Source organism: Etheostoma spectabile, chromosome 6 (assembly GCF_008692095.1).
Source record: "Etheostoma spectabile isolate EspeVRDwgs_2016 chromosome 6, UIUC_Espe_1.0, whole genome shotgun sequence".
In the NCBI taxonomy this organism is placed as follows: Eukaryota; Metazoa; Chordata; class Actinopteri; order Perciformes; family Percidae; genus Etheostoma; species Etheostoma spectabile.
The window spans coordinates 6643575-6649783 of NC_045738.1; positions in this window are offsets into that span (position 1 = coordinate 6643575).

A 6209-nucleotide genomic window follows, 5' to 3' on the forward strand; every position below is an offset into this window, starting at 1 on the left:
ACTATGCAACACCAACGCTCATAACATGGTTGACAGTCCATTTTTATTTTTTAAATATGCATTTATCAGAATCATTTATTTGTCATTATAAATGATTTTGATGAATGAATATTTAAAAGATATATGTAGATCGGGAAATGCCTAATATCAGCCGAAATATAGGTTGAATTCTAATGCTAGGCCAATATTTAATTATGCACTGCATTTAACAGGTAGGGTAGAGAAAAAGGCCTCAATATAGTATCAGGATCATAGTTGAGTGTGTTTTTCGGGCTTTCATTTTTTTATGGGTAAAACATCACTAAAAGCAGTTTTGAATGAGAAAGATAAAAGAGGACCATTTCAAAATATTTTAATTAAAATATGAATTGTTGGCACTTTATTACAGGTGTCTTTGTGACATAGTTGCTCATGAACACCCACAGACAGTCCTACGGCATCAAGATAAACGGTTGGTAGAAAGTAGTTAGAGATGACTGCATTACCATAGCTGTGCAAATTGTATTTTACAAGAAATGTTGCTGTTGAGTTCTTCAGATCTCGTTTATGCTTTGAGCAAAAAGACCAAATGCCTCTAAGTGCACTGTTCTGGGGTGATACAGGAAATAAGAATTAGATGGTACTCTGAGATGAGGAAAAGTTTTGTCGTCACTTTGGGAAAAATGTCTTTTTATATCTATGTGTTCATGTAGGTAATGCTATTGTCCATTGAATTTGCTGTTATTTAGATTTAGATGAATCAAAAGGAGGCTAAAAGTGAACATTTCCACTGGAGCTCTAGTCTTAGGGAAAACAAAGCTTATTCATTACTGAAAGAGAGCCTTGTGTGTCCTAGAGAGAAAAGTGTGCGTTAGCATGCTCGTACTACAGTTCCATAAAGTGGCACATGGGTGTTTCTCATTGAATGCTACTACTTTTATTAGCATTGTGCCAAATGTCGTAAGACTTGCATTTTGGCATATTGCAATTCTCTTCTTTCTATGTATCTTGTGGATTGTAGGCTAACTGATGATGAGGAAAACACATGACATGTTTATTGTAAATCTGCCAGTATGTTATACTCAAGGTTATCTTTTATACCCACATCACATCATTTATTTCCTTTTATCTTTTCCCTTGCTTGTATTTGCTGATATGGCTGCCTGTTGTCTCCTTTAATCAGAATCTGGCAGTGTTTGAACAGCTTTTGATAAAATAGAAAAGTGTTTTTGACTTGTTGTGGGTTCCTTAAGTCTCAAAGGCTCTTCCAGCATGGAGATCCTTTATGTTGACCTGTTGGTGGACCAACACACACACCCACACACACACACACACACACACACACACACACACACACACACACACAGCTGTTCCTGGGACAACTTTTACTGTCTGAATGGAACCTAAAGCAATTGAGCTGTGTTACCTAGAATCTCAATGCCAACGTTTCCAGTTTTGACTTCAGAATTGGTTGACAATGTGGGTACTTGGCCTCTCTGTAGGGTGGCCATAGTTTTGTATGTTTGTGTTTTGATGTGCATTTGTGTGTCTGTTAGCTTGTGGTTGTGTTTGTGCATTGGTTATGTGCATGGCTTGGCAGTGATTTATGATCAGGATGTAAATATGTGTTGGTTAACTGACTAGCTGGCAAGATCTAAATGAAAACAAAGGAGGCCAGGAATAGAATTTGGGGCTGAATGGACACTGAGATGAAGATAAAAGGTTTTGGATAAAGGCAGTGGCAACCCCTTCTCCATGTGTGTGTCAACCTCTGATGTTTCAGGTGTTATCTTTTAATCCATCCACTTTCTGTAACCGCCGGTTGCTAACGCCCCCCCCCCCCCCCCCCCCCCTTTCTCCTCTCCTCTTGCTGTATGTGTGTTTGTTTCTCTCCTCTATCGTCTCTGTTTCCTCCAGCCTGACTAAATGTCAGAGCAAGCTGCTGCTCTTCCCAGACCACGCCGTGGGAGACAGACCAACCTCATCGCCGTGGCAACCCTCTGTTCTGGCTCAAAGAAAGAGGCAAGGACGAAGAAGAAAGGAACTTTTATGCCTCTGAACCCCCACTAGTTTCCTCATCCCCCCTTGTCCTTGTGCATTGTAGGCCAGCCCTGAACCATGTGGCCAAGCTCCCAGGCTTTGCTGTGACTAGAGAAGAAGAAGAGAGGAGGGCTGCAATTACTAAGTAGGTGACGAGGAAATTCCAAAAGTTCAAAAATAAAAATAAGACGTTGTAGAAATATTGTCAGGGAGTCTATTGGACATTGTTTTTTGATAGATATTTTTTAATTACATTAAAGACCAAAAAACATGCTTTTCAATTCCGAAAGAAAACATCCTGCCAAAGACATTTCTCATTTGAGGTAAAGAAAGCTTTGAATTACCCGCTAGCCCAAGAAATGGCCATATTAGATTTCCCAGAATACTTCCTTGGCTTGGAGCCATTGTATTTGGTTTCAATTTACACCAGCAGGAGGCTGCCTGATACCTTTCTCCTCAGGTAATGGCTTTCTTCTCCAAGCTGACTTGTCACGTCTAACAAGAAGTGTACCTTAAGGGATTTCAGTGGTCATAGGTAGTAGTCGTAGGAGCCTGGCCAAAGACTGTCACTCATATCCAGAGTAATGACTATTTCTTTGTGACAGCACAATTGGTTGTGGCTCTAAGTCGAGTTGCTGAAATGACAGCATTTAGCTATTAGCCTCCAAGAGGGAGAGGCAGGAGACTGTTGGAAAGACAAAAATTGAAAGAGGGAGTTGGATGGTCAGAAGTGAGGAACCATCTGACTGTAGGTGAGGGTCCATGTTTAACACTGGCAGAAGCCCAATATTGTGTCACCAATGCATCCAGGTTTCTGCCTGTAAATTTGCCCATTTCCCACTGTAAATCTGTCCATTCTGCTCCTGCAAATTTTCTATAAATCTGTTTGCACCTGTTATTCACTATATTATGTTGTTCTTTGGGGTAAGGAAACACACACACCGTTATCACACACACCGTTATCTTTAACTCATTTGTTTGATGCATCTTGTCTGCTTCAATAATCTTTCTCTCTCTTATTCTTGGAGACTGCCTTTGACACACAGATAAACTCATCTTTGTCCTTTTTGTGAGAGGACATTTCACCCACGCCAACCTTCATTGCATGCTGCTATATCACAATAAGGCTGTATCTAAGGAGAGGAAAGACTATAATCATTCTACTTCACCTTCGCCTTTGCCATGCTTACAGCTAAACTTGTTCACATTCTGCCAATGTTGTTGCTTGTATAACTGTGGAAAATGTCATCAATGCAGAGCTTTAAAATCTTGCACAACTGCATGTGTGAATGACGTCAGTATTAGCATGTAAATATGAATATTCATGACGTAGATTTGGTACAGAGAAAAGCTGTTTTCCAATAACAATCAGTGATTACACACAAGTGATTGCATGTTTTTCCTCATTGGAACTAAAACCCTATGTACATGTAGTGGGGGAGGATAAGGCTTGTCGTGAGAGCTGAGGCAGGTGTGTCTGACAGAATTTGTGTGTGTGTGTGTGTGTGTGTGTGTGTGTTGTGTGTGTGTTGTGTGTGTGTTGTGATGGGTTTTCTGCTCGGCTGGCTGTGCCGTGTGCGCCTGTTTCAACTGCGCATGACCCTGGCTCCACTGGGAGGTCCGTGTCTTTCATGTCCCCTGTTCAGTTCTCCCTTTTAAATCTGGGTCAAAGGATAAAAGAATAACCCCTATCTGCTATGATTCACACACACTGACACACACCAAACTCTCTGAAAAATGACTTCCTGGAGATTTGAGTGGTAACAAGGTGGCATTGTGGAGGACACTGAAGCAGACAACTTTTAGAATTTACCTTATGTAGCAGCAGCCATACTGTCCTAAATCGAGACCCTGTCACCTCTCTTTTAACAGCAGTTAGTCACTGCACCGGTTACTCATCCAGTCCTTCCTCATCTAATGTCTCTCACTGTCTCACTCAGTTTGTCTAAGTACATCTCACAGTTGACCTTGCATAGACCAGATGAGAATGCTGGATTTGCAAGTCGGCAGCAAGTCGATTAGGAATGCGTTTTGGCGCAGTGTCTCTTGGCATCTCTGTGTCTGACTCTCCAATTCTCTCTCAGTCTTTCCTGCTCTTCCTTTTGAAGACTTTCCTTCTCTGACTCACTAAGCCTCTCCAACAATGCTGAGCTCTGGACAGCGTCAACCCTCAGAGGAGGAAGAAGCCATTCTTGGTGTGGGTGTTGTGTGTTGTGTGTGTGTGTGTGTGTGTGTGTGTGTGTGTGTGTGTGTGTGTGTGTGTGTGTGTGTGTGTGTGTGTGTGTGTGTGTGTGTGTGGTGTGTGTGTGTGTTGTGTGTGTGTGTGTGTGTGTGTGTGTGTGTGTGTGCGCGCGCCAAAGTGAGCATCCTCTGGCCCCTGTGTTTCTGATCAGTGGCTGTCATTGACGTCTTTTCTTTCTCTATAGAATAAAAGAAAGACTAAGGGGAAGCAGGGAATTGTTCCTGCGCTGGGACACCCTGCCTCTCTTATTGCCCTGTGGGCCTCAGGCTTGGAGCCCACCAGTGTGTGTGGAGGATGTTAAGACCTACTGCCTGTCGTAGATAAAAGCTCCAGACCTCCTACTAGCAGTAGAACATAACCATCTGGGAGGACCACTTGCAGTGCCTTACATCCATGCAACCCCCTGCTGCGCACTCTTGAATTCACACATACACACAGCATGCTAAGAAATCCATGCTGGGGCGGGATGGACTCTGTCAGATTGATGGAGATGTCCCCTTGGCACACTTTTTGTTTCCAACATCTTTTAAAAACATTGTTAAACACAGACCCTCCCCATCACTCACAGCAGTCTGTACATTATTTCTCTACCACCTCCTTGTCTCCATCCTGCACAGCCAGAGCAGCACATTGCTCCTGCACCATACCATTTTAATGCTAAAGGGGTGTAACGTATTTGTCATTGTGTGAACAGTCATTAATGCTTGACAGGGTTCTGCATTGACAGAAGGTGGTTTTCTTCGTGAGCCAGGACTTTAAACTGGACAGCAGGAAGTGAAGGCCACTGTATGCCTCTTGCATGATGCTAGCGAGCATCACTGTGGCTTTTGCAAACATCGTGGTCTGCAGTAGTTCCAGCTGTGTGCAGCTTGTGGTCTGTGCAATCAACAGTTCTGTAATGTTTTCTTCTTCCTTCGACGATTTGTGTTTTATTGTGTGTTACTTAATGACTCATACTGTGCAGATATGTACATTTCAAGATAAAGACCCTGTGGTGAACACAAGCTTGATTATTTAAATAGCGCCAAACTAGTAACAAAGACTTGTCTCTATGCAATGCTTAAGAGACCATTCTCTCTTGAACATATCTCTTGCATCTCTACAGTATTGCCCAAAACCACCCACATTAGTTGAACATATTAAATTCACATTCTTCAATTATTAAACAGTTGCATAAGAGACTTTACATTGATTGGCTCTTTCTCACATGCTGTCCTCTGTCCATTTAAGCAGAAAGGTGTGCTGGTATATGGTATAATATATAACAGGGACTGTAAAAGAATATGGCTCTGGCATAATAATAGCTAATGTGTGGCAGTTAAAGGAGATAGTGCGTCTTTTTATAAGCACTAACATGGGGCTGTCCAACAGAATACTGTGTGACATCTTGAGTTTTTTGCAATTGTTAAACATATAGGCAACATAATGCATCGGTTTACCTGGTTAACATTAGCTATTAGTGTTAGGTATACGTTGAAACCTTGAGGGAGGATAGTTATCGGAGGTTCTACCCATTTGGTTTCTCCACTCCAATGACTCAGGTGTTGACCTTCTTCTATCTTTACCTGCAGAACCATGTGAAGGGAGAACACAGTGCTATCCTGGGAAAGTACTCTGTTGACAGACGGCACATTGAGACTTTGTTAGCACAACCACCCGGCCTAGTGCCTCTCCAGACTGATCGAACGGATCAACTCGCCATGACAGCAGAATCACAGGCATGAGGTAAAGAAGAACTTTTTTATGTTTTCATTCAATCGCTGCACATCCCTGAATACCCTTGTAGTTTTGTGTTTTTATGTATTAGCACCTTTTAGCGTGTGCAAGAGAAAATGTCTAGGTCTGTCTCTTAATTTTATGTATGTTTATTTTATTCGGTGTGTGTGTGTCTTAATTAGGGAATTGTACTGTATGTAAATTTGACTATGTAATATAATGTGTCCATATC